The following is a 21,517-nucleotide window of genomic DNA, read 5'->3' as shown; positions in this document are numbered from 1 at the left end:
GTAACATTGCGTCACTAGCTAAATCCAAATGTCATCATTTCTATGAGAAATATATATTGATGTCAAATGTACACTATGACACCGTGAACCTCTCAGCCATTCCTGGTGCAAATACGTCCAAATAATAGAGGAAATATTCGAAGGACCAAATCATCAAAAAAATTAACTAGTTTCTGGTTGACAACATCTTCGTCGAGTTTGATGGCAAGATTTTACAACTATTTGCATACCTATGGGACAAAACATTGTTCTTCAACGAAACCGACGTGGACAGTTATCCACCAAGCTGTGTGATAAGCGTGATGATTTCAATCTCCCTATTGTGAATTTTCCATTTCTTGATAACAGTACGAAGCATCACTGGCATTTTATGTCACAGTTAATTCTTATCCAAGGGCCTGCTCCCAGTATCAAGGTTTTCGTGCAAGAAGTCAACTGACAGACAAACTCGTAATACAACGTTCACAAAGATGCAGGTTGATAAAAAATACGGGGACCTTTCACGGTCGTCATAGTGATCTCATTGAGAAATATTAAAACTCACAGCTGGACGTGTTTGATGCTCATAAGTTTACCTGTTTATTCTATTGTTGTATACATTGTTCGTTGAGAACGTGACATTATTGTCTTGCATTGACCAAGATTTACATGGCCGGTGTCGTCGATGAAGCAGAAGACGCTTAATCTTTTGGAACATCTGGTCTTGTTCTACTTGTTTATTTTCATGAGTCTCCCTGTAAATCTGTCTTTTGTTTATATTTTCCCCTGGTGTTTCATCTAATTTAAGTTTGAATCATAATTATGATGATATGGTATTTTCTTGCTTTTTATCGAAGACGCGCGAGAAGGTGACATTGCCTGGATTCATTTAACATGATGTATGCTGTCAGTGAATCAATGGAGGATTACTCTTCCTCGTTTCCTTGATTTTGAAATAAAACATCTTTAATTATTGTACAGGTAGGTCGGAGAAATGTACAGCAAAACGTTTATATATTCACATACTCTTTTTTCTGAAATATCAACACCTTACCTCATAAGTGTAACAGCGAGGCCTACACATACGTTATACGAAAGGTCAGGATATGTTCCCTCTAGTATAACGGCGAGACATCTAAGATAGCTTTTCTGAGCTGTAAATACGTTACAACGAGACCTTCAGTGTCTTCCACACCAGTAGCTTACAATCTCACAATTTAAATGGTTTTGTAAATAACTATCAGATAAAAACAATCCTTTGACCTTATTCTAGTCTCGTTTTATCGTTTGAAATGATAAAGGTAAATTTTCAAAAAAGTGACATCTGACTTGCTTTGTTTATAAGACTGAAACGTAATATAGAAAGGCAGACATTGCAGGTATATCGAAGGGAAACGTCTGTGAAAAGTCCTATTTATTGAATCCCACTCAGTCTGACAATAAAAAGGTAATGATATGACGAATAGTGTATCAAATCCCAATTTGATTGAAATCTCTGCCTTCTGCTATGATCTCTCTTCAATTTGCTCGTCTATAAGCGAACGCGCTCGATTACCTCTAGCCAATACCTCTATTTCTGAGGAGGAGTATCCGAACCAGCCGATCAGCACAGTTACAGCAAATCCATCGCTCTTGAATTCGGTGACGATAATTGTTTTCTTTTGAAGCAAAAACAAGATTTTAATTATCATACCTAGGCTTGTATTTGTAGACATTTCATGTGAGTGTTCTCACATCAATTCAAAAATGTCTAATAAGTATTCGGTATTAACTCATACACAGAAAAGCATTATCTGCCGAAGCTATATTTCCTTTCGTATTTATGGATTGTTAAAGTCGGTCTACATTTTCTATTTATTAGATTTAATTGTGAATTTATGGATAACACGTCGTATTTGAGTGTTTTAATTGACGTATTCATTTGAAATCCTGGAGTTCAGGTACCAGACAAGATATATTTTTATCCTTTAGACCTCACTCATCACAGGAATTTATACATATCCTACCCTCATATAACTTGTTCAAATCATCTTAATTCATTGATCGGCATATGACATCATGTTCTGCAAATCGTATTATTTCACACCCCTCCCCTTTCCAGCCCTTTTATAGATCTGTTCTAAAGAGATAAAGAATAACCTGGCAAAAACGAGATATCCATTTTAAGAAGGTAAGAATAATTACATGTAGTGCTTAATCACGTTGATTTACTCGTCAACATTTTTTATATGTATCCGGTATTCTCCTGGTCATTAATCTTTTAATCAACATGTTCAGTATGTATCCCTTAATCTCCTCGACATTAATCCATTTTTATCAACTTTTTTTTACATGTATCCGGTATTCTCCTCGACATTAATCCATTTATCATCATTTTCAGTATGTATCCCTTAATCTCGAAATTTAATCTATTTATCATCATTTTCAGTATGTATCCCTTAATCTCGAAATTTAATCTATTTATCATCATTTTCAGTATGTATCCCTTAATCTCCTCGACATTAATCCATTTATCAACATTTTCAGTATGTGTCCGTTAATCTCCTCGACATTAATCCATTTTTATCAACTTTTTTTTAATATGTATCCGGTATTCACCTCGACATTAATCCATTTATCAACATTTTCAGTATGTGTCCGTTAATCTCCTCGACATTAATCCATTTTTATCAACTTTTTTTTAATATGTATCCGGTATTCACCTCGACATTAATCCATTTATCAACATTTTCAGTATGTGTCCGTTAATCTCCTCGACATTAATCCATTTTTATCAACTTTTTTTTAATATGTATCCGTATTCACCTCGACATTAAACCATTTATCAAGCATAGATTTATATGTTTTACTTGTAGCATTAATCGATTATAATTGATTTGATACGTCTGTCGGATTTCATTTGTGACCTTCTTTTCTTGATATTTATCTGCTGTACTTGTAATAAATTGATTCTTATTTCTCTACATTTTTCTTATATATTTCGTAACATTAAATACATTTATCTACATTTTTTTTTTTTTGTGATGCAACTATTTTTACCTATTTCAACATCTCAAAATGAAATATCCTTACATCAAGGAACTGTCGAGCCTATAAGGAGGCAGGTCTGTACGTGACATCAGCCATGATAGGGAAAGTTTTCTTTCTGTATTTTACTAGTGACACCAAACACACACCATCGTAGATACATTGTAGAACTAACTATTATACCCACAATATGTCAGAGTTATTGTAATGATAATGAAATGAGCATACTGACAAACAAAAATTTTTAAAACGTTCCTATATAAAACCCTAGAATACCACCATAGATAGATCCTTGTAGCTATACAATGATAAGCCAATGGACAGTGTATATAGTGAATGGAACGCGATCTGCTCACTAAAATACACACGCTGTCGTTGTCACCTTGATTGAGCTCTACGTGAGATTTTACCTGATGTCTCTGGATAACACTTAAGAGTACATAGACATTCATGAATTGTGCACATGCAATAATATTTGCAAGGAAATATATGGTATTGCAAACAACTTCATTTCACTGACACTTGTAGTGACCGAGTATTTTATAGTAGGGTTTATAAATAAAAAAAAATACACAAGTCAGCCACGTATATCGTCAGAATTTATGTTTCACACCGCTTGCTTATCACTTTGTCCTGATCTGATTTAAGAGGTAAAGATCTCGTTGGTTAGTCCCTCCGGCAAGGGTAGGACTAACATAGACTGCACTATTTTATAAAACAAAGGAATCTTGTCCCATTATACGTGTATGTTCACTCGGCTACGTCTCTGACTGTGCTCTTAGTAATTAGCCCAGTGTCCTACTGACAATATAAAAATGACCTAAATTTCAAATATGGGTCAGACACAATAAATACTGTAAATATTAGTTATGCATACATATATGTCAGACAACGTGGTAAAAATGACACTTAATACAACCATTTCCGTTTCCTTTACAATGTATTTCTTAGATAAATTTATTCTGCTATTTATGAACATTCATAAATTAGTAAAATTCCTCAGAAAATTTAAAGTGAAGTTTTAAAGTATTGTTTGGACAGTATATTGTTTCAGAAATATTACCTTCTTAATCTAATTTCCCGAAGAATCATTTTAATGAAGAATTTAAAGAATTCAACTGAGCTAATTCAAAATGGCATACCAGGACCACGTGTGGAGACAACAGATATCCTGAAGGGTACCACATGAGGTGATGTCGTGATGGTACCATATTTGGTTACAGGAAACATCGTTACTGGTGTTACCTATATTGACCGGAGAGCGCATGACGGGTATCATAGAAGTCCAAGAACTCTCCTACTCGTGTTAAATACATATGCTATCTACAGTTGAATTCATTAATGCTATTGTCATATTTTATTATCGCTTTTCTACAGCTCATTTAGTAGTGTATAAAGCAGATTATTGGTGTTTTGTTTACTGACGTCATGTTTTTTCCCGATATCTCCATTGCTGTTTGAATAATATTCACCTCGGTGATTGATAAAGTTTGGAAGGACCAGACAAATCACGTGATGTATTTTAAACATTTATCATGCCGCTGTCTCGTCAGCCATTTATAATGATATCAAAAGTGATTTATTCATACTTCAAATATGTTTCCGCTGTAAAATAATAGCTTTGACAATAAAACAAAGACGAGCTTAATTGTATATCTAATTATGCTACAAGTTGTATATTAAAATGGCTGTTGGAAAAAATTTGTAATTACAAACGCTCTAACAAAGGCTGAAATATACATAAAACAAACATCATAACCTATTTCTTTTGTTGTTTCAGTAGTTTGTTTTTGGTGAGTAATATAAACAGAGGATACCAACGTACAATGCACTAATGTTATATGATGTCTCTGTGAAATTTGAGAGAAAACAGGTATTGTTGACATGGAGGTTTCACATTTGAAACCGTTACAAATGAACAACTCTGACAACAATACGCATTGATTGGGTACACTGCTTTCTTCTTCGTCTTTCGAAGTGAATGAGCCAGATTTTCATTCCATACACCTATTCATTCACAAAACACTAGTATAGAAAAAAAACCAGTCCATGTTTGTATCTATGTGATATATCATTTTATGTAACTTTCAATGAATATTGGATCTCGATTTCCAATAATGAAACAACTTATCTTCATCAAATGTGTTCGAACGGATTGAGATGAAAAATATAATAGAGTACAGAGAAACCAAAGTACCGGAGAAAATCAAATCCACGTTGAAGTATAGGCCAACTCGTACATCAAATCCGATCGGGCATCCCACCCGGGGTGCCTCGAGTTTTGTAAAGTCAACCTTTCACGTGAGAATATATTATTTCTCCCAATTTCTCGAATTCAGAAGACATCTTTTTTTCTTTTCTTTCCAGTCCGTAGTATCACCTTTCTGAAAACATTTATTCCTCTCTGCAAAGCTGCTTCATCGGCTGTTTAGTTTCGCTTTAAATTGTATTGTTCCGTATTTTATACCAACACTACATGACTTATCATTTCATCGGCTGTTTAGTTTCGCTTTATTTTGTATTGTTCCGTATTTTATACCAACGCTGCATGACTTATCATTTCATCGGCTGTTTAGTTTCGCTTTATTTTGTATTGTTCCGTATTTTGTATCAACGCTGCATGACTTATCATTTCATGTTCTTGTGCGTCTTCCTGCCATTATCATTTTTAAAAAGGAAGATTACACCGTATGTTAGGAAATGGTCGGACATTGAAAAAACAGCATGAATGTGCAAAGCTAGGAGAGAGTGACGGCTCATCCATAATTTGAGAAAAGTGAACATGATAATTCGAACTCTTACATAATATAAACACATTCATTCCATCACTATCTTAATATCCACCCACCCATCCATCCATCTGAACAGAAATATGAGTAAAATCGACAGTATCAAAAGCTAGAAAATTAGATATCAAAACTAATTATCAGAAAGAATCTATTTCGATAGTTTTTCTATTGCTATCCAATATTACATGTATGATTCAGTGGTGTTTACATAACTCGTGTGTCCCTATGTCTTGATGACAAAGGACATGCGTTACTAATGATGTGCTATATTACACCCCATTTACATCATATGGTGATATATCATTTCTATAAACAGAATCACTTTTTTCGAAAACGGATTGGATAATTCACTTACAAGGTTTGATATTCAGGAATATTTTCAACTCTATATTCTATTGTCAATTTATTTGCAAATAAAGACAGAAAGTCTGCGGGGGTTTCGATTCCAGTTACATGTGTTACTTGTGAGCAGAATTAAAAATGCGCGACGTTTACACTGCTCATAAAATCAAATACCAAGCAAGAAAAAAAATGTGAAGGATGATGAAATAAATATGAATCCATATATTTCACAGGATTTAAGAGTGTAGGTGACCTAGATCCATTAGGAAAACATAGACATACGACAGTGAATTTTCAACGATCGTGCAAGAAAATGTTCTTGTGGAACATCCTGGAGCTATGCGGCCTTCGACTGGAAGTGTGATTAAGTTAATTAAATCACTGGTTCCAACATGACTATGCAATCTATACATTTAGCCTCGGGTGACACATGTAGATTTGGTGGTGTCTGTTCACATGCTATTTGGATTCTTTCACTTTCTATTGAAGTTACCAGATCCATTGTTTTACAATTTTTCACAAATTATGATGTAAACATAGCCTAAAGTCAGGAAGACAGATTGTGCTATTTTAAAAAATACATAGACGCTGGTTATAGTGCCTGAATGTAACCTACCAGAGAACTTACTGTATAGACTCCATGGGATCTGGCTGGCATGATATTTTCACGGTAAAACGCCTGTATTCGTGTTATGTAATGGATTTTTTCACATATGATAATGGAACATGTAATTTTTTTGTTTTTTAGTTTCAGGGAATCGATTTTTGATTTTGTTATAAAATGTATATATCCACGAGTATATTTCATCCCTATGGAGGCAAATTACCGTTTAATCGTTTCTGCTGGTCTGAAGTTGGTATAAATAGAAATCACGAAGACAACTGCCCTGTGGATATGTATCAATGCTTATATTCGTTTGTGTATGTCATATAGCTATATACGCGTGCCTGTTTGTGTGTCAGTGTTATCAGTAATTAATTACTCAATAAAATCAGCGTTTATAAACATAAACACATACTAGATTCAGGTGATGGATGATTCTCATAAACATTCAAAATATTTTGATATTAATCATGAAGAAGAAAAGAAAATACTAACGATAGGGGCAAGGCATGGGATTATTTCATCCAAACAAATTGGGGTAAAAATTAAAAAAAAATACACATAATGTCTAAAAGTTCTACAGTTACATAATTAATTTGTTCCATCATTTAAATCCAAAGTTGTATTTAAGAATAAAGCGGGATTTTCAGAAATTACAATAAAATAGTGGTTGTAATCATATATTCAAATGTAATTAACATTCACGTGAGAATTCTCCTCTTCCTTGTATTTTGCTACAAAAGACGATTCTATCATTGATAGGGATGGGAACGAGGATATAGCTTGTAGGAGGAGATGGGAATATTTTGTGGGAGACAATGGGGGCTATAGCTTGTAGGAGGAGATGGGAATATTTTGTGGGAGACAAAGGGGACATAGCTTGTAGGAGGAGATGGGAATATTTTGTGGGAGACAAAGGGGACATAGCTTGTAGGAGGAGATGGGAATATTTTGTGGGAGACAAAGGGGACATAGCTTGTAGGAGGAGATGGGAATATTTTGTGGGAGACAATGGGGGATATAGCTTGTAGGAGGAGATGGGAATATTTTGTGGGAGACAAAGGGGATATAGCTTGTAGGAGGAGATGGGAATATTTTGTGGGAGACAAAGGGGATATAGCTTGTAGGAGGAGATGGGAATATTTTGTGGGAGACAATGGGGGATATAGTTTGTAGGAGGAGATGGGAATATTTTGTGGGAGACAATGGGGGATATAGCTTGTAGGAGGAGATGGGAATATTTTGTGGGAGACAAAGGGGATATAGCTTGTAGGAGGAGATGGGAATATTTTGTGGGAGACAATGGGGGATATAGCTTGTAGGAGGAGATGGGAATATTTTGTGGGAGACAATGGGGATATATATTTTAGGAGGAAATGAAAATATCTTGTGGGAGACAATGGGGGATATAGCTTGTAGGAGATGGGAATATTTTGTGGGAGACAATGGGGATATAGATTTTAGGAAGAGATGGGAATATTTTGTGGGAGACAATGGGGGATATAGCTTGTAGAAAAAGATGGGAATATTTTGTGGGAGACAATGGGGATATAGCTTGTAGGAGATGGGAATCTTTTGTGGGGGACAATGATTGGGATGTTTTGTCGGAGGATTCTGATTGGAATATTTTATCGGAGGATCCTTTTTTTTTTTTTTTTTTTGTTTTATTTTGTAGAGGATGGTATTTTGTTGAAGTGGATGGGAAAATTTGGCAGAAGAATGGGAATGTTTTCGGATGGAGCAGAGGAAGCTTAATCTTCCGGAACACCTTGTCTTATCCCCCTTGTGCTTTTGGCAGTCTCTGCCTAAATCTTCCATTCGTTCATATTTTGCCCTCGTTCTGAGTTTGGATTATGTTGACATATTGTTTTTTTTTTTTTTTTTGTCAGAAGGTTTAGGAATATCTTCGTAGCAGGGATAGGATATTAGCAAAGGAGGGAACAGTTACGTTTTCCTACCACCACCAAACACCCCACCCCCCCTTACCCCCTCCCCCGAAAGAAAATGTGGCGTTGCGCTTAAACTAAACTTTAATGATTAATTCTTATTTGGAAACGTGTCAGAATAATCTTGCCTTAGAAATCACCTGATGGAATAAAAAAAAATATTACCTAGACATCACGTGTTCACTCAGCAATTACATAAAATTGAACTGTAGAGAAGTAAAACTGCTTCCTCTACAAGTATATAATATAGTGAGCACAGCCCTTATCGTTGATAATTATCTTGCAAGGTCACTTCTGCGCATTCCATGCTAACCTGGAGTTTATTAGCGAAGCATTAAAGTACTGTGCCACCATGCTTTTCTATATCTGTGATAATTTCAGACAAGATTGGTGAGGGTAGCCGGAGTGATAATTTTCACAGCACAGCTCCCGTTATAGATCTGTGTGCCAGACATCACCCATACGGGTCTGGCTACACAATCTCCGTTCCTAATGTTAACAAATGACACTGATTGATCAAATTGAAGACTACTTCAAATCTATCAAATTGAATCTTACAGCCGAAGCAATTAAATATTAAATATGTGTGTTAATGCACGAATAATGGCGGCCAATTTTGCTGTTTCACAATCATTTTAAACACCTCATAGTGACTTTCCAAAGCTACACATTGGTTTAATATTTGAAACATGAACATGAGCCAGTAACAAAGACTTGAAAAAAGTCATATAAGGTAGAACTTTGAGATATTAGATTCCGTTTACATAAAGTAAATCCCAAAATATTGTACCCCGTTTATATCACTAAATCCCAATATACTGTATCCATTTTATATAAAGTAAATGCCGACATTTCAAATCCTGTTTATATCAAGTTAATATCGATATATTGTACTCCTTTAAAAAAAAGTTTTGTAGGTTCTATATTTTCCGATATTTTCGAGGATGAGATGAAAAAGAGAAAATCATAGCCCGTGAAAAATACATCATTTACTTTTTAACATTTTTTTTTTTACATTTTAATGATCTAAATGATTTAATTCCTCTTCAATTCAATTTTCTTTCATTCAACCTTCCTTATATTGCCAAGTTAACAAGAATGAGCAATTGACTAAAATTCTTTCAAAAACTTCGGATTGCATGGCCAAACAGGAATACCCTGCTTAATAACAACAAATGGCATGATCTTATATCAAACTCAAATTCAATGAAACTAAATAGAAAAAGAAATTGAGCCTCCTGAATAAGTAAAAGACAAGAAGACCACTGGTTCCAGAAGGATAACCGCCTTCTGCTTCATTGACGACACGCGCCGTGTATATCTTGGCAAATCCATGAAAGTAATGTCATGTTCCCAAATGAAAAAAAAAACCAGTAACAGAACCAACAGGCAAACTTAAGAGCATCAAACTCATCCAGCTTCATATCGCAAAAAGGAACAGATTATTTCTCAATGAGACCACTATGACGACTGTCAAAACTTCCCTATATTTTGTTTATCAACTTGCATCTTTTGAAGTTTGTCCGTCAGTTAACGACTTCTTGCATAAAAATCACTATAATGGGAACTTGAACTTGGCAATTTAAATTATGAGATTAGCGCATCTTCTCATCAGAATTTTGACATTTCTATCGATCAACTTTACCTTTCGTCAGTCGCCTTTTGGGTTTCAATATTTAGGCCCTTAGAATCACTGGCAAATCTTCGTGTGACGAAACGGATGTATGATGCATTTAAATTCATTATCTAAGTCTACTTTATATAATTTTCATCACATGTATGTATTAATCATTCTAAAACGGAGGTAGCAAGACTGAAACTAAATTGCAACTGGGCATAAATTAAAAACCGACGGTTTTGACGAACTGTAGTGAAATAGGCTTTCCTTACTGTATACTCTTGCAGTATGCCGAAGTTGCGTATGGGCGACTTGTGTTGTAAATACCGAGATCCCCAAGTGATGGTAGGCCACTGCTAGTCAGTGAACGTTTTTTTTTTGTTTTTACAAGTCCACTCACTGTAGTAATTGTAGACCAACATAGCCTGTTTAGGGTTATCGATAGTACATAGTATATAACAGTACCAAGCATTGCTGTATTTGAAAAATTTGTGATTTAAATCGTAAAATATTTTATCTTTATTACAGATTCTTATAAATTTGTGAAAGATATTCAAAATCTGAAAATTCATATTAGGAAATGAGTACTTTGCATTCGAAAACATTTTATTCATATAACAAATTTTGTATTGTCAAGTAAGGATGTTATTACGTTTGAATGTATGATCCTGAAATAGCCCTGCACAACATCAGACAATCAATTATGGTCGAGACGGACCTTCTTTGTTACTTCGTTAATTACATGAGATTACCCATAATGCAAATTATATTGAACACACATTTTTCTTATACAATATTATAAAACAAAATATACGCCAAATCAGTCGTTGATTAAATATGGGAAGTTTAGCATAGTAGTTCACATAATTTTGATTTTCTGTATACGTGTATATGAATTACATGGTGTTGATAACAAATCACACGGTTTTGAACATAAATCACAAATTTTACTTAATTACCATAAGATTTGGAATTTATATCAGCAATCGTCAAAATAGATTCGAAAAGAAACCAGAATATATTGAATCTTAATTGTAAAATGTGTTGAATGTAAGTTTCGAATATCTATAGTTACATAAAGTAAACATTTTACTGTACCAACCAAAATCGTAAGATTTTAAATAGAAATTATACGGTATACAGTGAAGTGTACATTAGATATACAGAGAGAGAGAGGAAAGAAAATGTGAAAAAGATAATTGATGTAGGATAAATAAATGATTTATAGTATATAATCTGTAAATACGATACCTAAAAACAACATGTAAGTGTACCATTAAAAAGGTACAAATACGGTATTAAGTAATAAATTAAACATTGTTAAAAATATCAATACTATAGTAATTAGTTATACTGTTACATCATACGGCATCATCGATCGGAGGATCTGCTGTAGTTTTTTTTTTCTAATATTCTTTTCCAAGTAGGCAGCTTGCACTTTTGAATCCATTATGTCAAAAAATACAAGATATCTCATATCTAATGAAACCGAGCATTTGATAAACAATCATACATGATTTAAAGCTGTTAAGGTTGTAAATTGACAGAGAAGATCAATGTTAGTCCTACTGACAGGATCTGACAGCTTCTGAAAGAAGAAACAACCTCTGGGGCCTGTAAATCATAGCTCTTGATCGCGTAGCTTTCGTAACCGTCACACGCGTACTATCAAATACCGTTGGATATACATCCGATGATTAAAGTGAATTTGTGAATATACTGTTTAAATCCTGTCATAAATTGAGAAAATATACTAAAAATATACGGAATTTCTACGGATGAACTATGATATACAAGATGTGTCGAGAGTAGATAATTTTATTTATAGTAAAATTGATAGGATTATATCAAATATGTTCGTTTACTTTAGTTTATGTGCATTTTCGCGAGAACGTATGCAAAAATCATACATATTCAACGACATCCTTGTTTAGTCTGCTAACTAAATGCGACAAGATAGAAACTGAAAAGCTTGCAGGTTCAAATGAGATAAACCAAGATTTGCTGTTTTGTGTATGATATTCCAAGCGATTGTGACACAGGAAATAGGACGTGTTGTTCGTAACGAGTGGTATTTTGGAGTATACCTTATTTATGGCGGGTAGGGGAAGGATAAATGGTCAATTATTTTCTGATGTGCGTGGGCGAGAAAGCTCTTAAATTAAAGGGAAATGAAGAAGTTATTGACAAATTGTGAAAACATTATCTTACTGAGCGGCATTAGCCGTCCCATTGCCCAACTCTCTAGGGCGGCGTTCAGCGTAAAGACTATGGAATATAATCTTATGAAGCAAAGCTCGACTTTCTTCATAGCTGCTGAAGGTACCACCCACGCTTTCTAACCCCGGATAATTTGGAAGGAGAATAATTCGATAGCCAGTGACTATTAGATTCGCTCTAAATAATTTACTTACACATTAGCTATATCTCTTAAAGGTTAATTCATGAAAAAAAGGTCTTAATTATTTTTTCATTAGATACAAACTATTGGATAAATAAAAGAATGATCATCGTAAAAATGAATGAAAACGCCAGTGTTCGTAACAGTTCTTCGTTTTTGCAGTCTGTGTAATATGAATTCAGTATATTGTAATAGGGTTTAGACAATACTGAGAGGTTGCCCTTAGTATCAATACAGATTTAACATAACTGCTATTTGTCGTCTATCTTAGCTGTGTGTGCAAAAATTGTTGATGTCATCGATGGCATTGCCATCACATATACAAAGACAAATGTTCTTCGCAATACTGATTCTATGTTCTAAAGATAAATGATACTTTATTTTTATCAACTAACGTTAAACGGGGCATTTTAAATCGAAGACAAAACATTTTGTCATTATTACGTGGCCGTTTGGGGTGTCCTGTTGTGGACCTTCGGCAGTAACACTATAAAGTCGGTTTCATTTCCGCATTATCACGTGGAGGCTTACACGAGAATATTGCAGTGTCCAACAAAGTGTACAAGCGCTCAGCTCATGAACTAAGTGGGGACACTCCTCAAACGACCGTAGCTGTTAATAGGAAGTTAAAATGCAACATCAAAACCAAAATAAAACTACTGTAAACAGTGTACGATGTATCATATAAGGTATCTGAATAGAAACAAATATACTGTGTTCATATGACACAAATAATTTGAACGTAAGTTACGATAACGCGCGGCAACGTTCTCGTCGAAATACTGGTACATATATACAATATAAGCAAGAGCTTAAACAACAATAAAAATGTTTGTTTGTTACTGGTCAGAGCTAGGGGTCATGTCGAGATGGGTGACACAAACAGAACACCAAATTCTGGGGAAAAAAGAACAGATACGAGAGAAATGAAAATGACCCAATCACACAGTAGATCTTTTAAATCGCTTTCTATGATTACAAATAATTGACTTTAGTCGGATAAACTATCTCCTGTCTAGCAAGTGAGTAGGCGTATAGGTAGAGGGGAAGAAATGGAGCTCATTATTGACTGCAAGTCATTAACCAATGTGATCAAGATGGCGACCATAAAACATCCCTTTAATCTTCATCTACTTACACATCAGAGGGAATGCTTATATGTGTTTTTCACAAATACGGGTCTCGATGTTATTAGTGAAAAAGTTTATGTTTGTGAACTAAGATAATTTAATAAGAAACCTTAAACATGAAATGTAAGTCTTTTTCTACAATTATAGCTTTCACGTTACAATAATGCCTTACGAAATACATTCTGTGATTGATATTGCATCTTTTCTGTAAACAATTCAAAATGGAAGACAAGTCCCCAGCTTTTGGAACGATTCGACTTACGTATTGTTGATGTTAACATATAAGTGATACAACACAGAACTGATGTGGGTCAAACGTCTTGGGGAAGACATTACAAAATCTTTTTTTAGTACAAATTTGAATATTCCCCATAAGCTGTAAATATTATTCTTTCTACAAATAGCTCTGGAAATTCAGTAATTTGATTAGTCCTGTACAACTATATTAATTATCAAGCTTTTTTTCCCCCCAGATTTCTTTAGATTTCTATGCAAGAAAACCAGTCCTGTCTTCTTTTCGCCATTTTATTCTGTACTCTTAGATCCCCGTTCCATTGTGTACCATGGTTTCGAACTCTTCGGATGAACAAATATCTGGTATTCGTTTCTTCTGTAACACAAAGATAGGTATCTAATAATATTGTGTGACTTTATTAATGGTTCGTCCAAAATGTGTACGAGATTCATTCTTAAACGAATTATACAGCATTAGTTGATAATTTGTAAGAAATAGCCTCCCCATCTCCAAAATGTACCTATACAAAATATGGGTCATTAGTGTATAAGGGGAACGTTGCACCATGTCAATTTTCTCACAATGGTTTATATGGGATATGTTGTAGACATAATTAGAGAAGAAAACCAGCTGATAGGAAAGTTTGCCTTTCATGTCCTTTTTAGCCAAGACGGGCAAAACTACAGTGACGCTATGCTGATGGTAATTGCTGAATCTACAAATGATAGAATTGAAAGCTTCAATCGTCCATTTGTGTAGAGATCAGTCATCGCCGGGCCCCAGGCTCTAGTCTACTGACACACTAACGGAACGTTACTCACGTGGACCCTCCCTCGGCCTAATTAGCCATCTCAATGACGGACATGACATAGCCTCGACATAAAACATGTAATGGAGGGTCATAAATTGGTATACACTGGAGTCATAAATTATCCTACATGACCAATCATGTATGTTGTATATATATATATGTATACATGTAGATAAAAACAAGGGGATTTATGATAAACAAGTTACGGTGATATCTTGCTTTGTTGAAAATGCCTAGTCGCTGGTGATGTTGTTTATATTCTGTTTGCCCTAAACAAAGATGTAGTAGTGGCTTTGTCAATTCCACATTTATCCCTAGAATCAAAACTAGTGTATAACAGCTAGACTGATTCGCCCTTAGTTTTATGTTCTATGGCTAGCATGATCAAACAAATGCCTATGTAAATCATAGTAACTACCATTAAATAAAGCCAAAACGTCAGCATTTTTGTAACAGATCTTCTATTTTCGATGATCGTTCTTTTGAATGCATCCCGGAAGTATTGGAATTTGAAAGTTCAAATGGTTACCCTGTCAGAGTCACACTAATGAGACATGTAGTTCTGTCTTCAACCGTCTTATTTCTGTTTGAGCGTAGGCGGGATATGCGGTAAAATGTATTGTCAACACTTCTGAAACAGATCGCATGTGACATTTTCGAAAAGATAAAATGTTGATAGATGAGAAACTTGACAACTTCTACTTGTAGAATCTCTAAATGGCCAACGTCTTTGTCTTCCATAAAGTTATGGTATGTCTATTATGACCTTCTTAACAGATTGTTTACAGTAGTGAATGGCGCAGTGGGTATCGTTCTCGTCTTTCACCTTGATCGTCGTGTTCGAATCCCAAGATAATGGGTCTCTTGTCAGATCCAAAGATATAGCAGTTGGTGGCTAGCTCATTGAACATGATGTGGGTGATACATCACATGCTATCTAGAGCAACTGTGGCAAAATATCGTGTCCATTGGAATCCGCGACAGCACAGGATGGCCCATGATCTCAGCTTCTAGGGAGATATACAACTTATCCAGGTTGGGATAATCGAACCACATACCTTGGATCTTCTCAAGCACTTGAGTTTCCTGTCAGATGCAGCAATACACAGGTGCCTTATCTGTACTATTATCTAACCGAAATGTGAGATTCACAGAAATAAAATCATCTAAAACAATAGACAAAATTAAAAAAACAGTTCCGTTCACATGGAATTGAATGGTGTACCTGACTTGCTTATTATTTTACACTGTGTAAAACATCACAATTGTCGTTTTGTTATCATTTTCGAAATACCTGCCACTCCCATCTCTGTAATGATAGCTTTTACATGGTCAAAATATAACCCCGGTAACACCAAATGTCCCTGGTGCGATTCCTGACGTGGGCGTTGTAATAAACAAAAGCCCCCGCTTACAACATGGTGACCTACCTTTTAGAATTCCTCGGGCGTTGTAAACTTTCGGTAAAAGACAACGCGTGCGGAAGAGTCTGGGGATCAGCAATGGAAAACAGAGGAAGAGTAGGAGGAGGAGGGATAAACACACAAGTCGCCTCTTACATACAGGGAGTGTTTTATGACGAATGTGTCAGTAAGGATTGCATGTAACTATTCATCTATGACGAATCATCTCAACCCCTCCCCCGCCCCCCCCCCCCCCCCCCCCCCACTTCTTCCAATTGATATTAAAATTTCAATGAATGAATCTACATATTCAATCATAGGTTATCAAAAATAGCCGAATAAAAACTCATATCATATGATTGACACGCAAGAATCACATACAGTATCGTCAAGCAATGAATTAAGCTGCATCAACAGGGTTGTTCGTCTTTCTAGGGCTCGTTAGTGCTAAGGACTTGAAGTGTTTAAACCTAAGAGGCGACTGAGGAAAACTTTATAGAAAGCGATGTCAGAATTTAGGAGTTTAGAAGGAACACTAACCCCAAAAATCAGTATTGATTTTCACTTCAAATTTACAAATCATGTGTACATTCTGAACCCTGCCACTGTTCAAACTTACCAAAACGTGGCATGCTAGTTACGGAAAGCTTCGGCAACTTAAGCCCGCTAGCACCGGAAACCACATGCGATCTCAAAGGATTGCAAAACAAAAGACACGCAAGCGAACAGCACCTTTCTATATGAATATATATTTTGATGGTCAATATTTTTGCATATCCCAGATGTGATATAGCTAGTCGGCACCATTTTTGCATTTCGCATAAAAAACATGCTTTTTGTTTAGAACAGAAAACCTGCATAGTCTATTAAATGCCCAAGCAGAAGACACTAACACTTGTAGAACACCGGGTATTTTTATAATAATAGCATATTTTTATTGTGATGCCTCAACGAGATATAGACATCTGTAACAGTCTCCCAGGGAACCTAGAAATATTGACATCTGTAATAGTCTCCCATGGAACCTAGAGATATTGACATCTGTGATAGTCTCCCATGAGATCTAGAGATATTGACATCTGTAATAGTCTCCCAGTGGACCTAGAGATATTGACACCTGTAATAGTCTCCCTAGGGACCTAGAGATATTGACATCTGTGATAGTCTCCCATCAGATCTAGAAATATTGACATCTGTAATAGCCTCCCAAGGAACCTAGAGATATTGACATCTGTAATAGCCTCCCAGGAGACCAAGAGATATTGACATCTGTAATAGCCTCCCAAAGAACCTAGAAATATTGACATCTGTAATAGTCTCCCAGGGAACCTAGAGATATTGATCTGTAATAGCCTCGCAGGAGACCTAGATATAATGACATCTGTAATAGTCTCCCATGAGACCTAGAAATATCGACATCTGAAATAGCCTCCTATGGAACCTAGAGATATTAACATCTGTAATAGTCTTCGAGAAGACCAAGAGATATTGACATCTGTAATAGTCTCCCAAGAGATCCTAAGAGACCACCGAAGGGGGCTGGATATATCGACATCTGTAATAGCCTCGCAGGAGACCTTGAAATATTGACATCTGTAATAGTCTCATAGGGAACCTAGAGATACTGACATCTGTAATAGTCTCCCAGGAAGACCTTGAAATATTGACATCTGTAATAGCCTCGCAGGGAACCTGGAAATATTGACATCTGTAATAACCTCCCAGGGAACCTGGAAATATTGACATCTGTAATAGTCTCCCAGGAGATCTAGAGATATTGACATCTGTAATAGTCTCCCAGTGGACCTAGAGATATTGACATCTGAAATAGTCTCCCTAGGGACCTAGAGATATTGACATCTGTGATAGTCTCCCATCAGATCTAGAAATATTGACATCTGTAATAGCCTCCCAAGGATCCTAGAGATATCGACATCTGTAATAGTCTCCCAGGGAACCTAGAGATATTGACATCTGTAATAGCCTCCCAGAGAAATATCGACATCTGTAATAGTCTCCCAGGGAACCTAGAGATATTGATCTGTAATAGCCTCGCAGGAGACCTAGATATAATGACATATGTAATAGTCTCCCATGAGACCTAGAAATATCGACATCTGAAATAGCCTCCCATGGAACCTAGAGATATTAACATCTGTAATAGTCTTCGAGAAGACCAAGAGATATTGACATCTGTAATAGTCTCCCAAGAGATCCTAAGAGACCACCGAAGGGGGCTGGATATATCGACATCTGTAATAGCCTCGCAGGAGACCTTGAAATATTGACATCTGTAATAGTCTCATAGGGAACCTAGAGATACTGACATCTGTAATAGTCTCCCAGGAAGACCTTGAAATATTGACATCTGTAATAGCCTCGCAGGGAACCTGGAAATATTGACATCTGTAATAACCTCCCAGGGAACCTGGAAATATTGACATCTGTAATAGTCTCCCAGGAGACCTAGAAATATTGACATCTGTAATAGTCTCCGAGAAGACCAAGAGATATTAACATCTGTAATAGTCTCCGAGAACACCAAGAGATATTAACATCTGTAATAGTCTTCCAAGAGATCTCAAGAGACCACCGAGTGGGGCTAGATATATCGACATCTGTAATAGCCTCCCAGGAAGACCTTGAAATATTGACATCTGTAATAGTCTCCTATGAGACCTAGAAATATTAACATCTGTAATAGTCTCCTAGGGGACCTAGAGATATTGACATGTGTAATAGCCTTCCAAGAGATCCCAAGAGACCACCGAGGGGGGCTAGATATATCGACATCTGTAATAGCCTCCCAGGAAGACCTTGAAATATTGACATCTGTAATAGTCTCCTATGAGACCTAGAAATATTAACATCTGTAATAGTCTCCTAAATATTGACATCTGTAATAGCCTCCCAGGAGATCCCAAGAGACCAGGGGGGGCTAGATATATCGACCTCCCAGGAAGACCTTGAAATATTGACATCTGTAATAGCCTCCCAGGAAGACCTTGAAATATTGACATCTGTAATAGTCTCCCAGGGGACCTAGAGATATTGACATATGTAATAGCCTTCCAAGAGATCCCAAGAGACCACCGAGTGGGGTAATAACCTCCCAGGGAGCCTGGAAATATTGACATCTGTAATAGTCTCCCATGAGACCTAGATATATCGACATCTGAAATAGCCTCCCATGGAACCTAGAGATATTAACATCTGTAATAGTCTCCCAGGGGACCTAGAGATATTAACATCTGTAATAGTCTCCCAGGTTACCTAGAGATATTGACATATGTAATAGCCTTCCAAGAGATCCCAAGAGACCACCGAGTGGGGCTGGCTATATCGACATCTGTAATAGCCTCCCAGGAAGACCTTGAAATATTGACATCTGTAATAGTCTCCTATGAGACCTAGAAATATTAACATCTGTAATAGTCTCCTAGGGGACCTAGAGATATTGACATGTGTAATAGCCTTCCAAGAGATCCCAAGAGACCACCGAGGGGGGGCTGGATATATCGACATCTGTAATAACCTCCCAGGGAACCTGGAAATATTGACATCTGTAATAGTCTCCTATGAGACCTAGAAATATCGACATCTGAAATAGCCTCCCATGGAACCTAGAGATATTAACATCTGTAATAGTCTCCGAGAAGACCAAGAGATATTGACATTTGTAATAGTCTCCCAAGAGATCCTAAGAGACCACCGAAGGGGGCTAGATATATCGACATCTGTAATAGCCTCCCAGGGAACCTAGAAATATTAACATCTGTAATAGCCTCCCAAGAGATCCCAAGAGACCACCGAGGGGGGCTAGATATATCGACATCTGTAATAGCCTCCCAGGAAGACCTTGAAATATTGACATCTGTAATAGTCTCCTATGAGACCTAGAAATATTGACATCTGTAACAGCCTCGCAGGAGACCTAGATATAATGACATCTGTAATAGTCTCCCCTGAGACCTAGAAATATTGACATGTGTAATAGTCTCCCAAGAGATCCCCAGAGACCACCGAGGGGGGCTAGATATATCGACATCTGTAATAGTCTCCCAGGGGACCTAGAAATATTGACATCTGTAAAATTCTCCTGGGCATCTGGAGAATTTGATGTCTGGAATGACCTCCCAGTGGACCTAGATATATTGACATCTTGAATAGCCTCCTGGGGATCTAGAAATATTGAAATCGGGGTTTAATATGGTTTGTACTGCTACAGGAAAAGTATTGAACTGAAATTTAATCACTGATGTACACGTGTATTTATAAAGCCAGAGATGTCTGCATCACTACATATATCAAATTGTATTATTTTTCTTAGTAACTTTTTGAAGTTCTCCGTGTGAATTTGAATGCCGATTTTGTAAACAAATCGGTATTTTTCAAATTCAAAATTTCTATATAATGCCGTACAGTATATACGACACTTTTTATGAAATTTGGAAAGAAATACATGTATGTCATCTCCTTTTGTGGCTTAGTACATTTTCGAGATGACTGCCGGTCGTCATCGCGACAAAGCGATGGCGCTTTTTCGCAAAAAGACAAATATGTCTGGTTTCCTTCACTCCGTACATTATTAGACACGGGAATGTGTTGTCCATTTTTATTAAGAATTCGCATTGAATAAGTTGTACAGTGAAAATATCGTTGAAAATCGTCAAAATAAATATTTGCTATAATTATTTGAAACTTCTCAATGAAATCAAATTAAACTTGTTACGAATAAACCAGCGTCAACGCAATGTTTTCATTGGTTGTAACAATTAGGTACATCGAACATACTAAACAACCGTATATCTTAAGAAAAAAACCTAGATCATTCAAAGTGGTTAACGATTGATGATAATAAATGTATTCATTTAGTTATTTCAAATGAGTAGGTCTACCGAGAATCTGTCTAGACCAATAGTAAAACAGTTCTCTAAACTGTCGATATCATGTATCACATGTTCTTGTCAAAATTGATTTTCCTTTGGGGTTTGACTATGACTGGCTGTCTATAGAATAGCCAAATAACACGGAAAATGCAATTACGCGTCAGATGGTTGAATTGATTAATTAATCTTTTATCAATTACTGTCAAGAATTGATTGAAAATCCTAACTAGTACTGATGACCATTGCTTTGAAACATCGTTAAAATGTATAACCATGTAACATCTGTCCATATGGTTGTGATTTCAACTCTTTGACGATACTTTGATGGACTCGGTCACTTAAG

The sequence above is a fragment of the Ylistrum balloti genome, unplaced genomic scaffold, assembly GCF_031769215.1.
Source record: "Ylistrum balloti isolate Yb309-2 unplaced genomic scaffold, AGI_CSIRO_Ybal_v1 Utg370868, whole genome shotgun sequence".
NCBI lineage: Eukaryota > Metazoa > Mollusca > Bivalvia > Pectinida > Pectinidae > Ylistrum > Ylistrum balloti.
This window is presented reverse-complemented; position numbering follows the sequence as displayed.